The sequence below is a fragment of the Stenella coeruleoalba genome (genome assembly GCF_951394435.1).
Source record: "Stenella coeruleoalba genome assembly, chromosome: 7".
Taxonomy (NCBI): domain Eukaryota; kingdom Metazoa; phylum Chordata; class Mammalia; order Artiodactyla; family Delphinidae; genus Stenella; species Stenella coeruleoalba.
The window spans coordinates 20,714,753-20,739,367 of record NC_137153.1 but is presented as its reverse complement, the minus strand read 5'-3'; the positions used below and the strand labels follow the sequence as shown (position 1 = coordinate 20,739,367).

The following is a 24,615-nucleotide window of genomic DNA, read 5'->3' as shown; positions in this document are numbered from 1 at the left end:
CCCTAAAGAAACAGAGATCTATAACCTGCCTAACAAAGAACTTAAAATAACTGTGCTAAAGATGCTTAATGAACCAAAAGAGAACAGAGACAATTAAACAAAATCAGGCAAACAATACATGAACAAAATGAGAATACCAACAAAAATAGAGACACTATAAAAGAGAACCAAACAGACTCTGGAACTGAAAAATAAAATAACAGCTAAAAGAATTCATTAGAGGGATTCAATAATTGACTTGATGAGGCAGAAGAAAGAAATTGAAGACAAGCCATTTAAAGTCATTGAGTCAGAGGAGCAAAAAGAAAAAAGAATGAAGAAAAGTGAACAGAACCTAAGCAACTTATGGGACACCCAAGAAGCCCAATATATACGTTATGCAAGAAGCTCAAAGTCTCCAACCAGGATAGATCCAAAGAGACCCACACGAAGACCCACACAAGATGGGAAGTTCAACACAGACAACATTGGCTCTTTATCTCTTGGTGAAGAAGTGTTCCATTCTTATGAACCTCAATGGGAATTGAAAGATGGCATGCATGACACTGCCTTTCCCAACAATATATAAAGATGTAATTTGTGACATCAATAATATAAAGTGAAGGAAGGAGTTTACAAGAATAGAGTTGTTGTATGCTATTGAAATTAAGTTGTGATCAGATTAGAATAATATAACTTTAATATATTTATATATATATTTTAAACTTAATATATATATTTTATCAAATTGAAATGGTATCTACAAAGAAAATATCTATATAATATACACAAAAGGAAGTCAGAGTATGTCACCACACACACACACAAAATCAATGAAACACAAAGGAAATTTAGTAAGAGAGGAAAGGAGGGACAAAAAGGTACAAGACATACAGAAAACAATTAAGAAAATGGCAAGAGTAAGTCCTTCCAAATAAGTAATTACCTTAAATGTAAATGGAATAAACTCCCCAATGAAAAGACATAGATTGGCTAAATCAGTTTTTTAAAAAGGATTCAACTATATGTTGTCTATAAGAAATTCACTTTACATTTCAGGACACACATAGTTGGAAAGTGAAATGATGGGAAAAAACGTTTCATGCAAGTGGTAACCAAGAGAGGTCAGAAGTAAAGGATACTTCACAATACTAATATCAGACAAAATAGACTTTAAGTCCATTACAAGAGAAAAAGAAGGACTTTATATAATGATAAAAGGGTCAGTTCACCAAGATATTACAATTATAAACATATATGCATGAAACATCGGAACTCCTAATATATGAAGAAAACATTGACAGAGATGAAGGAAGAGATAGGTAGACCTAGAGTAATATTAGGAAACTTAAATATCTCACTATCACTAATGGGTAGAACAACCAGACCGAAGATCAATATAGAAACAGAGGACTTAAACAAACTTATAGACCAGTTGAACATAACAGACATGTAAAGTACACTCTAGCCAAAAATAGCAGAATAACTAATTTTTTCAAGTGCAAATGGAACAATTTCCAGGATAGACCATATATTAGGCCACAAAACAAGTCTTAATAAATTTTAAAATACTGAAATCATACAGGGTATCTTTTCTAATCACAGTGGAATGAAACAAGAAATTAATAGCAGAAGGAAAACTGAAAAATCCACAAATATGTGGATATTAAATAACCAATGGTTCAAAGAAGAAATCACATGGGAAGTTAGAAATTATCTTGAGACAAACAAATGTAAAAACAAAATACAGCAACATTTATGGAATGCAATGAAAGTAGTGTTGAGTGTTAAAAATTTATAGATGTAAATGCTTACATTAAAAAAGAAAAAAGAGACACACAGAGTGGTGTGCGCATTGGGACCCAGGGGAAGGAGCAGTGACCCCATAGGAGACTGAACCAGACCTACCTGCTGGTGTTGGAGGGTCTCCTGCAGAGGCAGGGGGTGGCTCTGTCTCACTGTGAGGACAGGGACACTGGCAGCAGAAGTTCTGGGAGGTATTCCAAGGCATAAGCCCTCCCAGGGTCTGCCATTAGGCGCACCAAAGAGCCCGGGTAGGCTCCAGTGTTGGGTCGCCTCAGGCCAAACAACCAACAGGGAAGGAACTCAGCCCCACCCATCAGCAGACAAGCAGATTAAAGTTTTACTGAGCTCTGCCCACCTGAGCAACACCCAGCTCTCCCCACCACCAGTCCCTCCCATCAGGAAACTTGCACAAGCCTCTTAGATAGCCTCATCCACCAGAGGGCAGACAGCAGAAGCAAGAAGAACTACAATCCTGCAGCCTGTGGAACAAAAACCACATTCACAGAAAGATAGACAAGAGGAAAAGGCAGAGGGCTACGTACCAGATGAAAGAACAAGATAAACCCCCAGAAAAACAACTAAGTGCAGTGGAGTTAGGCAGCCTTCCAGAAAAAGAATTCAGAATAATGATAGTGAAGGTGATCCAGGAACTCGGAAAAAGAATGGAGGCAAAGATTGAGAAGATGCAAAAATGTTAAACAAAGACCTAGAAGAATTAAAGAACAAACTAACAGAGATGAACAATACAATAACTGAAATGAAAAATACACTAGAAGGAATCAATAGCAGAATAACTGAGGCAGAAGAACGGATAAGTGACCTGGAAGACAGAGTTCACTGCTGCGGAACAGAATAAAGAAAAAAAGAATGAAAATAAATGAAGAGAGCCTAAGAGATCTCTGGGACAACATTAAATGCAACAACATTTGCATTATAGGGGTCCCAGAAGGAGAAGAGAGAGAGAAAGAACCCAAGAAAATATTTGAAGAGATTATAGTCGAAAACTTCCCTAACATGGGAAAGGAAACAGCCACCCAAGTCCAGAAAGCGCAGAGAGTCCCATACAAGATAAACCCAAGGAGAAACACGCCGAGACAGATAGTAATCAAATTGGCAAAAATTAAAGACAAAGAAAAATTATTGAAAGCAGCAAGGGAAAAATGACAAATAACATACAAGGGAACTCCCATAAGGTTAATAGCTGATTTCTCAGCAGAAACTCTACAAGCCAGAAGGGAGTGGCATGATATAATTAAAGTGATGAAAGGGAAGAACCTACAACCAAGATTACTCTACCCAGCAAGGATCTCATTCAGATTCGCTGGAAAAATCAAAAGCTTTACAGACAAGCAAAAGCTAAGAGAATTCAGCGCCACCAAACCAGCTCTACAACAAATGCTAAAGGAGCTTCTCTAAGTGGGAAACACAAGAGAAGAGAAGGATATACAAAAACAAACCCAAAACAATTAAGAAAATGGTAATAGGAACATACATATCGATAATTACCTTAAACGTGAATGGATTAAATGCTCCAACCAAAAGACACAGGCTTGCTGAATGGATACAAAAACAATACCTGTATATATGCTGTCTACAAGAGACACACTTCAGACCTAGGGACACACACAGACTGAAAGTGAGGGATGGAAAAAGATATTCCATGCGAATGGAAATCAGAAGAAAGCCAGAGTAGCAATACTCATCAGATAAAATAGACTTTAAAATAAAGAATGTTACAAGAGACAAGGAAGGACACTACATAACGATCAAGGGATCAATCCAAGGAGAAGATATAACAATTATAAATATATATGCACCCAACATAGGAGCACCTCAATACATAAGGCAGCTGCTAACAGCCATAAAAGAGGAAATCAAGAGTAACACAATAATAGTGGGGGACTTTAACACCTCACTTACACGAATGGACAGATCATCCAAGCAGAAAATTAATAAGGAAACACAAGCTTTAAATGACACAATATACCAGATAGATTTAATTGATATTTATAGGACATTCCATCCAAAAACAGCAGATTACACTTTCTTCTCAAGTGTGCATGGAACATTCTCCAGGATAGATCACATCTTGGGTCACAAATCAAGCCTCAGTAAATTTAAGAAAACTGAAATCATATCAAGCATCTTTTCTGACCACAACACTTTGAGATTAGAAATCAATTACAGGGAAAAAAAAGGTAAAATACACAAATACATGGAGGCTAAACAATATATTATTAAATAACCAGGAGATCACTGAAGAAATCAAAGAGGAAATCAAAAAATACCTAGAGACAAATGACAATGAAAACACGACTATCCAAAACCTATGGGATGCAGCAAAGGCAGTTCTAAGAGGAAAGTTTATAGCTATACAAGCCTACCTCAAGAAACAAGAAAAATCTCAAACAATCTAACCTTACACCTAAAGGAACTAGAGAAAGAAGAACAAACACAACTCAAAGTTAGCAGAAGGAAAGAAATCATAAAGATCAGAGCAGAAATAAATGAAACAGAAACAAAGAAAACAATAGCAAAGATCAATAAAACTAAAAGCTGGTTCTTTGAGAAGATAAAATTGATAAACCATTAGCCAGACTCATCAAGAAAAAGAGGGAGAGGACTCAAATCAATACAATTAGAAATGCAAAAGGAGAAGTTACAACAGACACCACAGAAATACAAAGCATCCTAAGAGACTACTACAAACTACTCTATGCCAATAAAATGGACAACCTGGAAGAAATGGACAAATTCTTAGAAAGGTATAACCTTCCAATGCTGAACCAAGAAGAAACAGAAAATATGAACAGACCAATCACAAGTAATGAAATTGAAACTGTGATTAAACATCTTCCAACAAACAAAAGTCCAGGACCAGATGGCTTCACAGGTGAATTCTATCAAACATTTAGAGAAGAGCTAACACCCATCCTTCTCAAACTCTTCCAAAAAATTGCAGAGGAAGGAACACTCCCAAACTCATTCTGTGAGGCCACCATCACCCTGATATCAAAACCAGAGAAAGATACTACAAAAAAGAAAATTACAGACCAATATCACTGATGAATATAGATGCAAAAATCCTCAACAAAATACTAGCAAACAGAATCCAACAACACATTAAAAGGATCATACACCACGATTAAGTGGGATTTATCCCAGAGATGCAAGGATTCTTCAATATATGCAAATCAATCAATGTGATACACCATATTAACAAATTGAAGAATAAAAACCATATGATCATCTCAATAGATGCATAAAAAGCTTTTGACAAAATTCAACACCCATTTATGATAAAAAACTCCAGAAAGTGGGCATAGGGGGAACCTACCTCAACATAATAAAGGCCATATATGACAAACCCACAGCCAGCATCATTCTCAATGGTGAAAAACTGAAAGCATTTCCTCTAAGATCAGGAACAAGACAAGGATATCCACTCTCACCATTATTCAACATAGTTTTGGAAGCCCTAGCCACGGCAATCAGAGAAGAAAAAGAAATAAAAGAAGTACAAATTGGAAAAGAAAAAGTAAAACTGTCACTGTTTGCAGATGACATGATTCTATACATAGAGAATCCTAAAGATGCCACCAGAAAACTACTAGAGGTAATCAATGAATTTGGTAAAGTTGCAGGATACAAAATTAATGCACAGAAATCTCTTGCATTCCTATATTACTAATGATGAAATATCTGAAAGAGAAATTAAGAAAACACTCCCATTTACTATTGCAACAAAAAGAATAAAATACCTAGGAATAAACCTACATAAGGAGACAAAAGACCTGTATGCAGAAAACTATAAGACACTGATGAAAGAAATTAAAGATGGTACCAACAGATGGAGAGATATGCCCTGTTCTTGGATTGGAAGAATCAATATTGTGAAAATGACTATACTACCCAAAGCAATCTACAGATCCAATGCAATCCCTATCAAACTACCACTGGCATTTTTCACAGAACTACAACAAAAAAATTCACAATTTGTATGGAAACACAATAGACCACAAATAGACAAAGCAATCTTGAGGGAAAAAAAACGGAGCTAGAGGAATCAGACTCCCTGACTTCAGACTATACTACAAAGGTACAGTAATCAAGACAATATGGTAGTGGCACAAAAACAGAAATATAGATCAATGGAACAGGATAGAAAGCCCAGAGATAAACCCACACACCTATGGTCAACTAAGCTATGACAAAGGAGGCAGGGATATACAGTGGAGAAAAGACAGTCTCTTCAATAAGTGGTGCTGGGAAAACTGAACAGCTACATGTAAAAGAGTGTCATTAGAACACTGCCTAACACCATACACAAAAATAAACTCAGAATGGGCTTCGCTGGTGGCGCAGTGGTTGAGAGTCCGCCTGCCGATGCAGGGGACACGGGTTCGTGCCCCGGTCCGGGAAGATCCCACATGCCGCGGAGTGGCTGGGCCCGTGAGCCATGGCCGCTGAGCCTGCGCGTCCGGAGCCTGTGCTCCGCAACGGGAGAGGCCACAACAGTGAGAGGCCCGCGTACCGCAAAAAAAAAAATAAATAAAAAAAAAAAAATAAATAAACTCAGAATGGATTAGAGACCTAAATGTAAGACCAGACACTATAAAACTCTTAGAGGAAAACATAGGAAGAACACTCTTTGACATAAATCACAGCAAGATCTTTTTTGATCCACCTCCTAGAGTAATGGAAATAAAAACAAAAATAAACAAATGGGACCTAATGAAACTTCAAAGGTTTTGCACAGCAAAGGAAACCATAAACAAGACGAGAAGACAACCCTCAGAATGGGAGAAAATATTTGCAAACAAATCAACAGACAAAGGATTAATCTCCAGAATATATAAACAGCTCATGCACTCAATATTAAAAAAAACAACGCAATCAAGAAATGGGCAGAAGACCTAAATAGACATTTCTCCAAAGAAGACACACAGATGGCCAAGAAGCACATAAAAAGTGGCTCTACATCACTAATTATTAGAGAAATGCAAATCAAAACTGCAATGAGGTATCACCTCACACTGGTCAGAATGGCCATCATCCAAAAATCTATAAACAGTAGATGCTGGAGAGGGTGTGTAGAAAAGGCAACACTCTTGCACTGTTGGTAGGAATGTAAATTGATATGGAAAACAGTATGGAGGTTCCTTAAAAACTAAAAATAGAATTACCATAGGACCCAGCAATCCCACTGCTGGGCATGTACCCTGAGAAAACCATAATTCAAAAAGACACATGCACCCCAATGTTCCTTGCAGCACTATTTACAATAGCCAGGTCATGGAAGCAACCTAAATGCCCATCGACAGATGAATGGGTAAAGAAGATGTGGTACATATATACAATGGAATATTACTCAGCCATAAAAAGGAACAAAACTGGGTCATTTGTAGAGACGTGGATGCATCTAGAGACTGTCATACAGAGTGAAGTAAGTCAGAAAGAGAAAAAGAAATGTCGTATATTAACGCATATATGTGGAACCTAGAAAAATGGTACAGATGAACTGGTTTGCAGGACAGAAATTGAGACACAGATGTAGAGAGCAAACGTATGGACACCAAGTAGGGAAAGTGGTGGTGGGGTGGCAGTGGTGGTGTAATGAATTGGGAGATTGGCATTGACTTGTATATATTTATGTATATAGAATGGATGACTAGCCAGAACCTGCTGTATAAAAAAATAAATAAAATAAAATTCAAAAATTCAAAAAAAAAAAAGAAAACTGAAGAAAGATCTCAAACTACAAACTTTCTTTACACCTCAAAATACTAGAAAAACAACAAATTAAAACTAACAGAATTAGGGAAAGAAAAATGATTAGAGCAGTGCTTAACTAAACAGAAATATAGAAACAATAAAAACAACAAACCTAAGAGTTAGTTTTTAAAACATGCAAACAAAATTGACAAATCCTTCAGTAGATTAAGAAAAAAAAAGAAAATTCAAATAACTAAGATCATAAATGAAAGAGGGTTTATTACAACAAATGCCACAGAAATGAAAAGGATTATAAGAGAATACTATGAACAATGTGTGCCAACACATTGGATAACCTAGAGGAATGGATAAATTCTTAGAAACACACAACTTACCAAGACTAAGTCATGAAGAAATAGAAAATCTGGAGAAATCAATAACTAGTAAGCAGATTGAATCGGTAATCAAAATCCTCCCAACACCGAAAAAACCTAGGGCTGGGTGATTACACTGGGGAGTTCCACCAAACATTTAGAGAACTAAGATCAGTCTTCCTCAAACTATTCCAAAAAGTTGAAAATGAAGGAAAATATCCTAGCTCATTCTATGAGGCCAGGATTATCTTGATACCAAAGCCAGACAAAGATGCTGCAAAAAAAGAAAATTACAGACCAATATCCCTGATGAATATTGATGAAAAATCCTCAACAAAATACTAGCAAACTGAATTCAACAACACGTTAAAAGGATTATATACTGCGACCAAATGAAATTTACTCCTGGAATGCAAGGACGGTTCAACACACAAAAATCAATGTGATACACCACGTTAACACAATAAAGGGCAAAAATCACACAGTCATCTCAATTGATGAAGAAAAAGCACTTGACAAGATTCAACAATATTTCATGATAAAAATACTCAAACTAAGAATAGAAGGAAACCACTTCAACCTAATAAGGCCGTATACAAAAAGTCCCCAGCTAACATCATACAAAACGGTAAAAGACTGAAAGCTTTTCCTTTAAGATCAGGAACAAGGCAAGGAGGTCTGCTCTTTCACTTCTATTCAACATAATATTGGAAGTTCTAGCCAGAGCAGTTAGGCAAGGAAAATAAATAAAAAGCATCCAAATTGGAAAGGAAGAAATAAAGTTATCTGTTTGCAGGTGACATGATATTATATGTAGAAAATCCCAAAGATTCCACATGCAAGCAAAACCTGTTAGAACTAATTCAACAAAGTTGCAGGATACAAAATCAATGCAAAAAATTAGTTATGTTTCTATACACGAAAAGTGAACTATCTGAGAAGGAAATTAAGACATCCACTCTATTTAATAGGGACTTGGTGATACTGACTTTCTTTAGCATGAGCAAAAGCATTGTTACTAATGAAAAGCTGTATGCAAAGAATGATGGCCTAGTGGGCTAACACGGTGGGTATATTAGTTTTCTACACTGCTGTAGCATATTGCCACACATTTAGTGGTTCAAAAATACAAATTTAGGGACTTTCCTGGTGGTGCAGTGGTTAAGCATCTGCCTGCCAATGCAGGACACGGGTTCGATCCCTTGTCCCAGAAGATCTCACATGCTGCAGAGCAACTAAGCCTGTGCACCACAACTACTGAGCCTGTGCTCTAGAGCCCGGGAGCCACAACTACTAAAGCGCATTTGCCTAGAGCCCATGCTCCACAGCAAGAGAAGTCACAGCAATGAGAAACCCGTGCACCACAACAAAGAGTAGCCCCCGCTCGCTGCAACTAGAGAAAGCCCATGAGCAGCAACGAAGATCCAACGCAGCCAAAAATAAATAAATTTATTTAAAAAATACAAATTTATTATCTTACTGTTCTGTTCTTTGGAAGTCTGACATGTGTCTCACTGTCAGGGCTAAAACTAAAATGTCATCAAGGCTGTGTTCCTTTCTGGAGGCTCTGAGGGAGAATCCATCCCCTTGACTCCTTCAGGTTCTAGAAGCCACTTGCCGCCTTTGGCTTGCGACCCTTTTCTCCATCTGCACACTAGCAGTGGAAGGTTGTGTCCTCACTTTGCATCACGCTGACCTCTTCTGTAGTCACATCTCCCTCTCTGACCCTCTCCTCTGCTTCCCTCTCCCACTTTTATTTATTAAGAGAAAAAATGTTCCACTTTATAAATAATGCAAGTAAAAACAATGACATTATTTTCACCTATCAAACTGGCAAGGATCTTTTTAAAAAATAATACTCAAGTTGACATGAAATCTTTTATGAACTAGATAGGCCTTCTCACACATTGAGTAGATGATAAATTAGTATTTGTAGAATAGTTTGGCAATATGTTTTCAAATCACTAAAAATGTTGATACATTTTTATCCTTTTATTATTTATTGAGGTACAAATAACATACAATATTATATGTTTACAACATAGTGGTTCAACATTTATATGCATTATGAATTGATTGCCATGATAAGTCTAGTAAACATCTGTCCACCATACAAAATTACTGTTACGTTTTTGACTATATTTCCTATACTGTACATTACATGCCTGTGACTTACTTATTTTGTAACTGCAAGTTTGTACCTTTTGATGTCCTTCATCTGCTTCGCCCAATCCCCCATCCCCATCCCTTAGGCAACCATCAATTTGTTCTCTGTACCTATGCATCTGTTTTTGTTTGTTTTAGATGCCATAGGTAACTGAAATCATATGGAATTTGTCTTTCTTTGTCTGACTTATTTCACTTAGCATAATCCCTTCCACCCATGTTTTGGCAAATGGCAATATTTCATTCTTTTTTTATGGCTGAGCAATATTCCATTGTACAGGTATACCACATCTTCTTTATCCATTCATCTGTCAATGGACACTTAAGTTGCCTCTGTAACTTGAATTGTAAATAATGTTGCAGTGAACATAGTGGTGCATAAATCTTTTCAAATTAGTTTTTCATTTTCTTCAGATAAATACCCAGCAGTGGATTTATGGAATTGTTGGATTGTATGGTAGTTCTTTTTTTTTTTAATTTTATTTTAGTTTTTAATACAGCAGGTTCTTATTTGTCATCTATTTTATACATATACATATTGATGTATATATGTCAATCCCAATCTCCCAAGTCATCCCACTACCACCACCCCATCCCCCACTTCCCCTCCTTGGTGTCCATACATTTCTTCTCTACATCTGTGTCTCTCTTTCTGCCTTGCAAACTGGTTCATCTGTACCATTTTTCTAGATTCCACACACAGGCATTAATATACGATATTTTTCTCTTTCTGACTTACTTCACTCTGTATGACAGTATCTAGGTCCATCCACGTCTCTACAAGTGACCCAATTTTGTTCCTTTTTATGGCAGAGTAATATTCCTTTGTATATATGTACCACATCTTCTTTATCCATTCATCTGTCAGTGGGCATTTAGGTTGCTTCCATGACCTGGCTATTGTAAATAGTGCTGCAATGAACATTGGGGTGCATGTGTTTTTTTGAATTATGGTTTTCTCTGGGTATACGCCCAGTAGTAGTATTGCTGGGTCATATGGGTCATTTTTACTTTTTTGAGGTACCTCCGTACTGTTTTCCATAGTGGCTGTACTAATTTACATTCCCACTAACACATTGTCCTATTTTCCGCATCATCACCAATGCTTGTTATTTCTTGTCTTTTTGAAAACAGCCATTCTGACAGGTGTGAGGTAGTATCTCACTGTGGTTTTGATTTGCATTTCTCTGATTTTTTGTGGTGTTCCACATCTTTTCATGTCTTTATTAGCCATCTGATGTCTTCCTTGGGAAAATGTCTATTCATGTTCTCTGCCCATTTTTTAATTGGATTTTTAAAAGTATTGAGTTGTGTGAGTTCTTCATATTTTCGGATATTAACCTCTTACCAGATATATCATTTGCAAATATCTTCTCCCATTCAGTAGGTTGCCTTTTTGTTTTGTTGATGGTTTCTTTTGCTGTGCAAAAAGCTTTTTAGTTTCATGTAGTCTCATTTTTTTTAATTTTTGCTTTTGTTGGCCTTGCCTGAGGAGACAAAAAATTTGCTAAGGACAATTTTTTCTTCCAGCAGTTGTATGCTTTCAGGTTTTACAGTTAATACTTTAATCAATTTGTGGTATTTTTTACATCTTTTTTGGCGTATAATTGCTTTACAATGTTGTATTAGTTTCTGCTGTATAACAAAGTGAATCAGCTATATGTATACATATCCCCTCCCTCTTGTGCCTCGATCCCACCCCTGTAGGTGGTCACAAAGCACCAAGCTGATCTCTCTGTGCTATGCAGCTGCTTCCCACTAGCCATCCATTTTACATTTTGTAATGTATATATGTCAATGCTACTCTGTCACTTTGTTCCAACTTCCCTTTCCCATATTGTGTCCTCAAGTCCATTCTCTACATCTGCATCTTTATTCCTGCCCTGCCACTAGGTTCATCAGTACCGTTTTTATAGATTCCATATATGTGTGTTAGCATATGGATTTGTTTTTCTCTTTCTGACTTACTTCACTCCGAATGACAGACTCTGTGTCCATCTACCTCATTACAAATAACTCAATTTCATTCCTTTTTATTGCTGAGTAATATTCCATTGTATACATGTGCCATATCTTCTTTATCCATTCAAATGTCAAGAGACATTTAGATTGCTTCCATGTCCTGACTGTTGTAAATAGTGCCGCAATGAACATTGTGGTACATGTCTCTTTTTGAATTATGGTTTTCTCAGGGTATATGCCCAGTAGTGGGATTGCTGGGTCATATGGTAGTTCTATTTTTAGTATTTTAAGGAACCTCCATACTGTTCTCCATAGGGGCTGTATCAGTTTACATTCCCACCAACAGTGCAAGAGGGTTCCCTTTTCTCCACACCCTCTCCAGAATGTATTGTTTGTAGATTTTTTGATGATGGCCATTCTGACCAGCGTGAGGTGATACCTCATTGAAGTTTTGATTTGCATTTCTCTAATGATTAGTGATGTTGAGCATCTTTTCATGTGTTTGTTGGCAATCTGTATATCTTTGGAGAAATGTCTGTTTAGGTCTTCTGCCCATTTTGGGGTTGGGTTGTTTGTTTTTTTGATATTGAGCTGCATGAGTTGCTTGTATATTTTGGAGATTAATCCTTTGTCAGTTGCTTCATTTGCAACCCATCCTGAGGGTTGTCTTTTCATCTTGTTTATGGTTTCCTTTGCTGTACAAAAGCTTTTAAGTTTCATTAGGTCCTATTTGTTTCTTTTTGTTTTTATTTCCATTACTCTAGGAGGTGAGTCAAAAAGGATCTTGCTGTGATTTATGTCATAGAGTGTTCTGCCTATGTTTACTCTAAGAGTTTTATAGTGACTGGCCTTACATTTAGTTCTTCAATCCATTTTGAGTTTATTTTTGTGTATGGTGTTAGGAAGTGTTAAAATTTCATTCTTTTACATGTAGCTGCCCAGTTTTCCCAACAGCACGTATTGAAGAGACTGTTTTTCTCCATTGTATGTTCTTGCCTCCTTTGTCAAAGATAAGGTGACCATAGGTGCGTGCGTTTATCTCTGGGCTTTCTATCTGTAGTTCCATTGATCTGTATTTCTGTTTTTGTGCCAGTACCATACTGTCTTGGTTACTGTAGCTTTGTAGTATAGTATGAAGTCAGGAAGCCTGATTCCTCCGACTTCGTTTTTCTTTCTCAAGCTTGCTTTGGCTATTCGGGGTCTTTTGTGTTTCCATACAAATTGTAAAAATTTTTTTCTAGTTCTGTGAAAAATGCCATTGGTAGTTTGATAGGGATTGCATTGATTCTGTAGATTGCTTTGGGTAGTATAGTCATTTTCATAATATTGATTCTTCCAATCCAAGAACATGGTATATCTCTCCATCTGTTTATGTCGTCTTTGATTTCTTTCATCAGTGTCTTAAAGTTTTCTGCATACAGGTCTTTTGTCTCCTTAGGTAGGTTTATTCCTAGATATTTTATACTTTTTGTTGCAGCGTTAAATGAGAGTGTTTCCTTAATTTCTCTTACAGATTTTTCATCATTAGTGTATAGGAATGCAAGAGATTTCTGTGCATTAATTTTGTACCCTGCTACTTTACCAAATTCATTGATTAGCTATAGTATTTTCTGTATACTATAGTATAGTATTTTCTGGTAGCATCTTTAGGATTCTCTGTGTGTAGTATCATGTCATCTGCAAACAATGACAGTTTTACTTCTTTTCTGATTTGGATTCCTTTTATTTCTTTTTCTTCTCTGATTGCCATGGCTAACACTTCCAAAACTATGTTGAATAATAGTGGTGAGAGTGGGCTCCCTTATCTTGTTCCTGATCTTAGAGGGATTGGTTTCAGCTTTTTGCCATTGAGAATGATGTTGGCTATGGGTTGGTCATATATGGCATTTATTATGTTGAGGTAGGTTCCCTCGATGTCCACTTTCTGGAGAGTTTTTATCTTAAATGGGTGTTGAATTTTGTTGAAAGCTTTTTCTGCATATATTGAGATCATCATATGGTTTCTATCCTTCAGTTTGTTAATATGGTGTATCAGATTGATTGATTTGCATTTATTGAAGAATCCTTGCATTCCTGGATTAAACCCCACTTGATCATCGTGTATGATGCTTTGAATGTGCTGTTGGATTCTGTTTGCTAGTATTTTGTTGAGAATTTTTGCGTCTATATTCATCAGTGATATTGGTCTGTAGTTTTCTTTTTTTGTGATGTGTTTGTTTGGTTTTTGTATCAAAGTGATGGTGGCCTTGTAGAATGAGTTTGGGAGTGTTCCTCCCTCTGCTATATTTTGGAAGATTTTGAGAAGGATAGGTGTTAGCTCTTCTCTAAATGTTTGATAGAATTCACCTGTGAAGCCATCTGTTCCTGGATCTTTGTTTGTTGGAAGGTTTTTAATCACAGTTTCAATTTTAGTGCTTCTGATCGGTCTGTTCATATTTTCTATTTTTTCCTGGTTCAGTCTTGGAAGGTTGTACTTGTCTGAGAAATGGACATTTCTTCCAGGTTGCCCATTTTATTTGCACATAGTTGCTTGTAGTAATCTCTCATGATCCTTTGTATTCTGCAGTATCAGTTGTTACTTCTCCTTTTTCATTTCTAATTCTGTTGATTTGAGTCTTCTCTCTGTTTTTCTTGATGAGTCTGGCTAATGCTTTACCAACTTTGTTTATGTTCTCAAAGAACGAGCTTTTAGTTTTATTGGTCTTTGCTATTGTTTCCTTCATTTGTTTTTCATTTATTTCTGATCTGATTTTATGAGTTCTTCCCTTCTGCTAAGTTTGGGGTTTTTTGGTTCTTCTTTCTCTAATTGCTTTAGGTGTAAGGTTAGGCTGTTTATTTGAGATTTTTCTTCTTTCTTGAGGTAGGATTATATTGCTGTAAACTTCCCTGTATAGCCAGTTTCTTGAGAGTTTTTATAATGAATGGATGTTGAATTTTGTCAAATGCCTTTTTTCTGCATTTATTGAGGTGATCATTTGATTTTTACCCTTCATTTTTTTTAATGTGGTATATTACATTGATTTGTAGATATTGAACCATCGTTGCATCCCTTGAATAAATCCCACTTGATCATGGTGTGTGATACTTTATGTATTGTGGAATATGGGTTGGTAATATTTTTTTGACGAATTTTGCATCTATGTTCATCAGTGATATTGGCCTTTAATTTTCTTTTTTGTAGTGTCTTTTTCTGGTTTTGGTATCAGGGTGATGGTGGCCTCATAGAATGAGTTTGGAAGTGTTCCTTCCTCTGCAGTTTTTATAGTAGTGTTAGAAGAATAGGCATTAACTCTTCTCTAAATGTTTGATAGAATTCAGCTGTGAAAACTTCTGTTTGTTGGGAGATTTTTGATTATTGATTCAATTTCATTACTAGTGATCGTTCTGCTCAGATTTTTCTATTTACTCCTGATAAGTGTTGGAAGATTGTATGTTTCTAGGAATTTATCCATTTCTTCTAGGTTGTCCAATTTGTTGATGTATAATTAGTCATAGTAATCTCTTATGATCCTTTGTGTTTCTGTGGTTAGTTGTAACTACTCTTCTTTAATTTCTGATTTTATATGTTGGGCCCTTTCTCTTTTCTTTCTTGACGAGCGTGGCTAAAGTTTTTTCAGTTTTGTTTATCTTTTCAAAGAACCAGCTCTTAGTTTTATTGATTTCTTTTCTGTTTTTTTAGTCTCTATTTCATTTATTTCTACTCTGATCTTTATTATTTCCTTCCTTTTACTAACTTTGAGGTTTTTTTGTTCTTATTTTTCTAGTTCCTTTAGGTGTAATGTTAGATTGTTTATTTCAGATGGTTCTTGTTTCCTGAGGCAGGCCTGTATTCCTATAAACTTACCTCTTAAAACCAATTTTGCTGCATTCCATACATTTTGTAGTGTTGTGTTTCCATTTTTTGTCTTAAAGTATTTTTTGATTTCCCCTTTGATTTCTTCAGTAATCCATTGGTTGTTCGGTAGCATGCTGTTTAGCCTGCACGTGTTTGTGTTTTTTGCCAGTTTTTTTTAGTTGATTTCTATTCTTATACCATTGTGGTTTAAAAGATGCTTGATATGATTCCAATCTTAAATTTATTGAGACTTGTTTTGCAATCGCCTAACATGTGATCTATCTTGAAGAATGTTCCATCGCTCTTGAAAAGAATCTGTACTCTGCTGTTATATGGAAGGGATGTTCTGTATATACCTATTAAGTCCATAGATGGCATAATGCATTGTGCAAAAGACCAGTGTTTCCTTCTTGATTTTCTGTCTGATGATCTGTCCATTGATGTAAGTGGGGTATTGAAGTCCCCTACTATTATTATTATTATTATTATTATTAGCAGTACGCGGGCCTCTCACTGTTGTGGCCTCTCCCATTGCAGAGCACAGTCTCCAGACGCGCAGGCTCAGCGGCCATGGCTCACGGGCCTAGCCGCTCCATGGCATGTGGGATCTTCCCGGACCGGGGCACAAACCCGTGTCCCCTGCATCGGCAGGTGGACTCTCAACCACTGTGCCACCAGGGAAGCCCTACTCTATGTCTTTTGATTGAATTATTTAATCTATTTACATTTAAAGTAATTCTGGTAGTTATGTGCTTCTTGCCATTTTAAAATTGTTTTATGGTTTATTTTGTAGTTCTTTGTTTTTTCTTCTCTTGTTCTTTTGTCTTGTGATTTGATGACTTTCTTCAGTGTTACGTTTGTATTCGTTTCTCTTAATTTTTTTGTATCTGTTATAGGTTTTGGTTTGTGTTTCCCATGAGGTTCATATATGAAAGCCTATGTATATAGTCTACTTTAAATTCATGGTCACTTAAGTTCGAGTGCATTCCAAAATCACTACATTTTTATTTCCCCCACCCTATGTTTTTGTCATTATATTTTACATCATTTAATTTTGTGTATCACTTAACTAATTATTTTAGATATAGATGATTTTACTACTTTTGCCTTTTAACTTTCATGCTAGCTGTTTCTATTTATGGCCTTTTTGTTTCTATTTAAAGAAGTCCCTTTAACATTTCTTGTAAGGATGCTTTAGTAGTGATGAACTCCTTTAGCATTTGCTTCTCTGGGAAACTTTTTATCTCTCCTTCAATTCTGAATGATAACCTTGCCAGGTTGAGTATTAGCCCTTTGAATATATTGCCCTTGCAGCAATTTTAGCCCTTTTAGCCCTTTGAATATATCGTGCTAGTGACTTCTGGCATGAAAATCTCTGCTGAAAGATCAGCTGGTAATCTTATGGGGTCTTTCTTGTTTTTCTCTTGCTGCTTTTAAGATTCTCTGTTTATGTTTAACTTTTGACATTTTAATTATGTTTCTTAGTGTGGATCTTATTTGGTTCATCTTGTTTGGGACTCTGTGCTTCCTGAAATTGGATGTCTGTGTCCTTCACCAGGTTAGTGAAGTTCAGGCATTATTTCCTCAAATAGGTTTTCTGTTCCTTTTTCTGTCTTCTTTCCTTCTGGGACCCCTATAATGTTAATGTTAGTATACTTGATGTTGTCTTAGAGGTCCTTTAATCTATCCTCATTAAAAAATTTTTTTTTCTTCTTTTTGTTGTTCCAGTTGGGTGATTTCCACTACCCTATCTTCCTATTTGCTGGCCTGTTCTTCTGCATTCTTCAATCTGCTATTCCCTCTAGTATGCTTTTTATTTAAGTGATTGTATTCTTCATTTCTGATTGGTTCGTTTTTTTGTTTTGTTTTTTTGCGGTACGCGGGCCTCTCACTGTCATGGCCTCTCCCGTTGCGGAGCGCTGGCTCCAGACGCACAGGCTCAGCAGCCATGGCTCACGGGCCCAGCTGCTTGGCGGCATGTGGGATCTTCCTGGGCCGGGGCACGAACCCGTGTCCCCCCCATCGGCAGGCAGACTCTCAACTACTGCGCCACCAGCGAAGCCCTGATTGGTTCTTTTCAATATTGTCTGTCTCTTTTTTGAAGTTCTCACTGTGTTCATCCATTATTCTCCTGAGTTCGGTGAGCATTTTTATGACTATTACTTTGAACTCTTTATCTGGTAAGTTGCTTATCTCCATTTCGTTTAGTTCTTTTCCTGAGTCTTTGTCTTGTTCTTTCATTTAGAATGTACTCTCTTGCCTCATTTTGCTTCATTCTCTGTGTTTGTTTCTATGTGTTAGGTATATCAGCTATATGTAGATATATATAGTGGCTTTATGTAGAAAGTGTCCTGTGGGGCCCAGTCTCCCAGTTTCCCAGAGCCAAGTGGTTCAGGAGTATCCCCTGTGTGGGCTGTGTGCACCCTCCTGTTGTGCTTGGGCTACAATTGCTGCAAGTGTATTGGTGGGTGAGGTTGGCCCCAGGCCATCTGTGAACGTGCTCATGAATGGGGCTGGCCCTCTGGAGTGGGAGCCATTTTGGAGATGCACTGGTGCTGGCCAGGGCTGCCTGCCAGGTGGTGTGGGGTTGGAGTTGATTTGGAGGAGCCAGCTGGGGTGGGTCCTCAGGAAAATGACAAGGTGGGGTGCACAGTGTTAGCTAGGTTGATTGAGAGTGACAGAAATGGTGCCCACCAGTGCCAGCCCAGCTAGGTGGAAGTAGAGTAAAAAGAAAAAAATGGTGTCCACCAGCACTTCCATCCCTGGAGAAAGTTCTACCAGATCTCTGCCCCTCCAACAACACACACCCTAATGTTAGTCAATGAATGTCCTTTTTGTATGGCCCAGGTGATTTTCAGGCTGGTACCTCTGCCCTGGGACTCAGAACAAGTGAGTTTGTATGTGAGCCCTTCAAGAACAGAGTCGTGGGGGTGGGGGCAGGGTAATTAGGGAGTTCGGGATTGACATGTACACACTGCTGTATTTAAAATAGATAACCAGGGCTTCCCCGGTGGTGCAGTGGTTAAGAATCCGCCTGCCAATGCAAGGCACACGGGTTCGAGCCCTGGTCTGGCAAGATCCCATGTGCCATGGAGCAACTAAGCCCGTGTGCCACAACTACTGAGCCTGCACTCTAGAACCTGTGAGCCACAACTACTGAAGCCCGCCTAGAGCCCATGCTCTGCAACAAGAGAAGCCACCGCGATGAAAAGCCCGCGCACTGCAGTGAAGAGTAGCCCCCGCTTGCCACAACTAGAGAAAGCCTGCGTGTAGCAATGAAGACCCAATGCAGCCAAAAATAAATAAATAAAATAAATAAGTTTATTAAAAGATAAAAATAAAATAAAATAGATAACTGACAGGGACCTACTGTATAGTACAAGGAAGTCTGCACAATATTATGTAACAACCTAAATGGGAAAAGAGTTTGAAAAAGAGCAGATATCTAGAAGAGGTAAACTTATAGAGACAGAAAATAGAATAGAGGTTTCTATGGGCTGGAAGTGGGGGTCGTTGTTGTTTAATAGGTATAGAGTTTCTGTTTGGGGTTATGAAAAAGTTCTAGAGATGGATGGTGGTGATGGTTACACAACACTGTGAATGTTGTTAATGGCTCTGAAATATACACTTAAAAATGACTAAAATGGTAACTTTTTTCAATGAATATTTTACTGCAGTTAAAAAAACTGTCTTTCTTCATCACAAACCACTTGAGGCTGCAGCAAGCAGAAGTATGGGAATGTAGGATAGTGAGCTAGCCGGAGCCGAATGTCATCTCATATCATGTCATTTCACCACACAACAAACAGATGCACGTGATTTTCTAACACTGTCTACAAGAAGGTTATCCCGAAGATGACACAAGCAAGGATCCCAAGTGTGCTGAGCTCCTACTGTACAGGCCTCCTGCCTATACACAAAAGAGGGTGGGAAGGTACAGGAGGTAGATGGGCAGACTGTGCAGCCAGTTATCCAAGGTTGAATCCTTAATCCGTCACAGACTTGCTTTTTGACTCTCTGTGAGTTGCTGCCTTTCTCTGTGTTTCCTTTCCTCATCTATAAAACTTAGATAATATTAAAACGCGTCTCATAATTTGTATAGAGCATTTGTTATAGCGCTGGCAGCGTGATTACATGCTATGAGTGATGTGGAAATATGAGTGGCCTCTGCCTGAATCAAGGAACTTATTTCCTTTTTGTTAATAAATTTATTTATTTATTTTTTGGCTGCTTTGGGTCTTCGTTGCTGCACACTGGCTTTCTCTAGTTGTGGCGAGCGGGGGCTACTCTTCGTTGCAGTGTGGGGGCTTCTCGTGGTGGCTTCTCTTGTTGTGGAGCATGGGCTCTAGGCACACGGGCTTCAGTAGTTGTGGCATGCGGGCTCAGTAGTTGTGGCGCATGGGCTTAGTTGCTTCACGGCATGTGGGATCCTCCTGGACCAGGGCTCAAACCCGTGTCCCCTGCCTTGGCAAGCTGATTCTTAACCACTGCGCCACCAGGGAAGCCCAAGGAACTTATTTCTTATGGGGAAAACCAGACTTAGACTGAGAAACAGTTAGCAAACATCATAAAAGAGTATTTAATTTGCTGGGGTGGCAATAACAAGTATCCCAGAGCACTTTCTGCTTCATTGAGTTCCTCCATGTACATGGGTTTGTTTGATCCTCGCCACATCTGCACTGTTTTTACATGTTCGAAAGCAGAGACTTTACATATTACTGTAGAAAGCAGAGACTCAGAATGATTACCTTGCTGAAGGATTCACAGCTTGTAAGTAGTACAAAGGATAAGAATCTTAGGAACTCAGAGAAAGGAGAAAACTGTGTGTTCTAAACCCAACAAGGAAGGCTTTGTGAAAGTGTGACTTAAAAATAACCTTGACTAAGAAGAGAATAATGAGAAGACCGTCTGGGGCTGACACATGGATTAAAGTGTGAACACATTTTTTGAGAGTTGTGCAGTGCACAACCTGTGTGGCCAGACAAGGCAGCCCTGCCTGTAAGGGGAATCACAGGAGCAGGAATGAGCAAATTGTCTTTGTGGTACAGGAAGGAGTCCACGTTTGACTACCGTAGGAGAAACATTTGGTGGAGTGAGAAGTCCCGTGTGATAATAGTCTGATTGTTTTCATGTTTGGATTATGTTTCTTTTTTTAAAAAATTTTATTTTGTATTGGACTAGAGTTGATTAACAATGTTGTGTTAGTTTTAGGTGTACAGCAAAGTGATTCAGTTATACATATGTTTCTAGATGCTGAGAATTCCTACAGTGGAAGGAGCTTCGGAACAAGAGACCTGTGGCTTCATTCCTGACTTGCCCCCAGTCAACTGTGTGACCCTGGGTAAGTCATTCCAACTCGCTGGGCTTCAAAGTGCCCATCTGTACACTGAAAGGAGTTGAAATGTTTCCTCCAACATTCTGTATTTATGTCTATTAAGAAACCAAAAATATTTTGTCACCTGGCTCTCCTGTTTCTCTTACTGAAAGAAGGAGGGGCGTAGGAAGGGCTCCTTTCCCAATTTTCTTCTACTCTAAATACAAGCACTCATTAACAGGGAGGGAAGCTCTCTAAAGCCCTATTCTCTGAAGTGTTTTAGAGGAGTTAGTGTAAAAATGACATCCTTCTGGCATTTTTATTTTTTAGAAAACAGGATGGGATAGACTCATGCTTTTCTTCTCCGGCTAATCAGCCTCTCTACTTTCTTTCCCCTGTATGGGGGCAGCAGACCCCCAAAACTCAGGCCTTCAGGGCTGAGTTTTCTACTGACATTGTTACCCAGCCTCTCTTTGGAATAAATCTGAAATGATAGGAGCCCTTCCGTGCTTATTCTGCAGCCCCCAACCATTTGACGGCCCAAAGTAGGTGCGAAACAGTGTATCCTTGAATTGGATTCAATCAACTATGTAAAGGGCCAAGGTACTTTTCATCATTTTACAGTTGGAGGAACCAAGGCAAAGAATGAGAGAGTGACTTAACTGATGTGTAGACTAAAGGTCAGGTATGCTAGGAATGAAAGTCTTCCACAGTAGTACAGCCTGCTCTGCTAACCAGGTGACGATGATGAGAGTCCCTTGTGCAGGGACTGAGGCTCAGGCTTTGCCAGGGCCACCAGATGGGTTTGGAAGCCAAGGAGAAGACAGCATTTTACTCTGCACACGTAATCAGCATTTACCACCGCTCGCTTACAACAAGAAACATTAAACAATTTTCCACATTTCCTCTAAATGAATGGGACTCCAAAGGAAAACCCTAAAGGGAAGTGTTGAGAAATCGGTGGCAGAGGAATTCAACTATGAGGAGAATGAGCCAGTTCGTTGTGTTTGCTTATTAATAGGTTCTGTGTCGCCAGCTCCAGGGGGAGTGGGCTCTTGAATAGCTGGCAGGGAAACGCATTCAAGGGCTCCGCTTGATGGAAATAGGGAATAACGGGAAGGGAAAGGAAGGGAAATAACTTCAGAAGAGATTGGAGAGCTTGTCCTCTGGAATGAAAACAAGCAGCTGCTAATTTGACTGCGTTTCTGCTGAGGCTGGTGAGAGCTGAGCACAGGGCTGAGTCATGCAGAAAGTTGGAGCCTTGCTTCTCACGCGCTGCATTTGCGACTTACACGTAGCATATATTCCGTCTCATTCTTTGAGATAAGGCTGCATTTAAAAATCTAGCAGATTTCGAAAGACGATCTGCTAAGGCTGGGGTGTGTATACAACCCAATCAGTTGTTGTGGATTAATAAATACATGAGAAGGATGTTTCTCTTAGTGAGGTGTTATCCAGGTGCAATATAGAGCAATGTCATCTTCCTGCAGGAATGTTCATTTGATCACCTAGTCAAAAAATGTTTATTTATGCCTGAATTAGGCCTTGCGCTGTGCTGAGGATATGAAGCCAATTGAGTGGTGCACCCTATTCTTAAAGATGCTTGTGGGAAAGAGAGAAAACAGACAATCACCATACAGAGTGATATAGCATCAGGGTACAGATTTGTATAGGGTCTTAAGGAAGGGGTGCCTATACCAGGCTGGGTAGGATGGAGAGGTCAGGGCACAGCAAAAGTTGCCTGGAGGAAGAGGCCTTTGGAGGAGAATTAGGAGTTAGTTGGCAGGTTTTTCTTCCCTAATAAAACATCTGTATCTTAAGTACTCCGGGACCTGTTGGCATTGTCTGCAAATTATTTTCTGTATTATGTGCATCTGCCTTTCTTCAGAGGGTACATAATTTTCATCAGGTTCTTAGGGGCCTAAGACCACCTCTTTCTCCAGTGAATTATTCAGATTAACTGCGCAATACTTTTGAATATTATGTTCAACTAATAGACATTCTGTTTCACCGTGAATATTTATGTATTTATGTGTATATATTATATTTGCACATGTATGTAAGGAACTATAGCAAACATCAGTGTACTTAAATCTTTGTGCACACACAAGTATTTTCCTAGAAGAGTTATTGCGTCACCAAAAAATGTGAATGTTTTAAAACTTTTGCTACGTATTGTCAAAATTCCCTCTTCAAATTTGTACAGGTTTACAGGCTTACCAGCAGAGGGCTAGGGCCATTTTCTTGAACTCTTGGCAACACTATTTTTATTGCCTTTTAATTAAGAAAAAGTTTAAATGTAAAATGGTATGAAATGTAGACACCTAAAAACTTATTTGCTCAGATTTAATAGATGTCAACAATTTGCCATGGCGTTTCTGATCATCTAATGAAGAAATAGTGCAATAGGTATAGCAGAAACCAACTCTCCTACTTCAGCCTCCCATTCAGCTCCTTCCTGCCCCCAGTATTTTTTAAGTGCGTGTGTTTATACTTTGACTTCTCACAGATAACTCCAACGATATACGATAATGTTTGTGCCTTAAAAATACATATTCATGGTATCATGCCGAATATAGTTATTTTAATTTCTTTAAAAAATTTATTTATGCCCTCTGTTCCTCTTCACTTTTCATTCACTTCTTTCCCCTCCTTTCCCACCATCCCTTGACTTGAACAGTTTTTTTTTAGTCCCCGCCTTACCTCTACTGGCTTAGAAATTATATGGATATTCTACTCTCACAGGGATCACCCTTAACAATGTTTTAAACAGCATGAGTGAGAGATAATTCACAAGCTATACAATTCATTCATTTAACACATGCAATTCAGTGGTTTCTATTATATTCACAGAGTGGTGCAACCATCGCCACAACCTAACTTTACAACATTTTTATCAACCCAGAAAGAAATCCCATACCTGCTGTCAGTCACAGCATCAGTCATTCTCCCTTCCCCTCTGCCTTTGGCAACCACTAATCTATTTACCGTCCCTATGGATTTGTCTATTCTGGGTGTTTTTTATAAATGGAATCATACAATATGTGGTCTTTTGTAACTGGCTCCTTGCACTTAAAATAATGTTTTTAAGGTTCATCCATGCTGTTCTATGTATCAGTACTTCATTCCTTTTTATGGCTGAATAACAATCCATTGTATGCATCACCTATATTTATTTTGCCATCCGTCAGTTGGTGAACATTTGGGTTGTTTCCACTTTCTGGTGATTATAAATAATGGTGAAATGAACATTCATGTGCAAGTTTTTGTGTAGACATACGTTTTCAACTGCACCATTTTACATTCCCACTAACAATGTATGAGGGTTCCACTTTCCCCACGTCCTCACTAACACTTGGGATGACATTTTTTTTTTATAACCATCCTAGTGGATGTGAAGTGTTACTTCATTGTGGTTTTAATTTGCATTTCCCTAATGGCTAGTAATGTGGAGCATTTTTCAT

General features: G+C 38.1%; 1 pseudogene across 1 annotated transcript in view; it reads left to right on the top strand.

Moving 5' to 3' along the window:
* LOC307189580 (glycerol-3-phosphate phosphatase-like) overlaps positions 1-24,615 on the top strand; it is a 228,944-nt pseudogene that overhangs the window by 33,152 nt on the left and 171,177 nt on the right. Inside the window, exon 3 of the transcript XR_013831751.1 lies at positions 21,088-21,178. The product of XR_013831751.1 is annotated as a glycerol-3-phosphate phosphatase-like (transcript). The remainder of the gene's footprint in view (positions 1-21,087; positions 21,179-24,615) is intronic.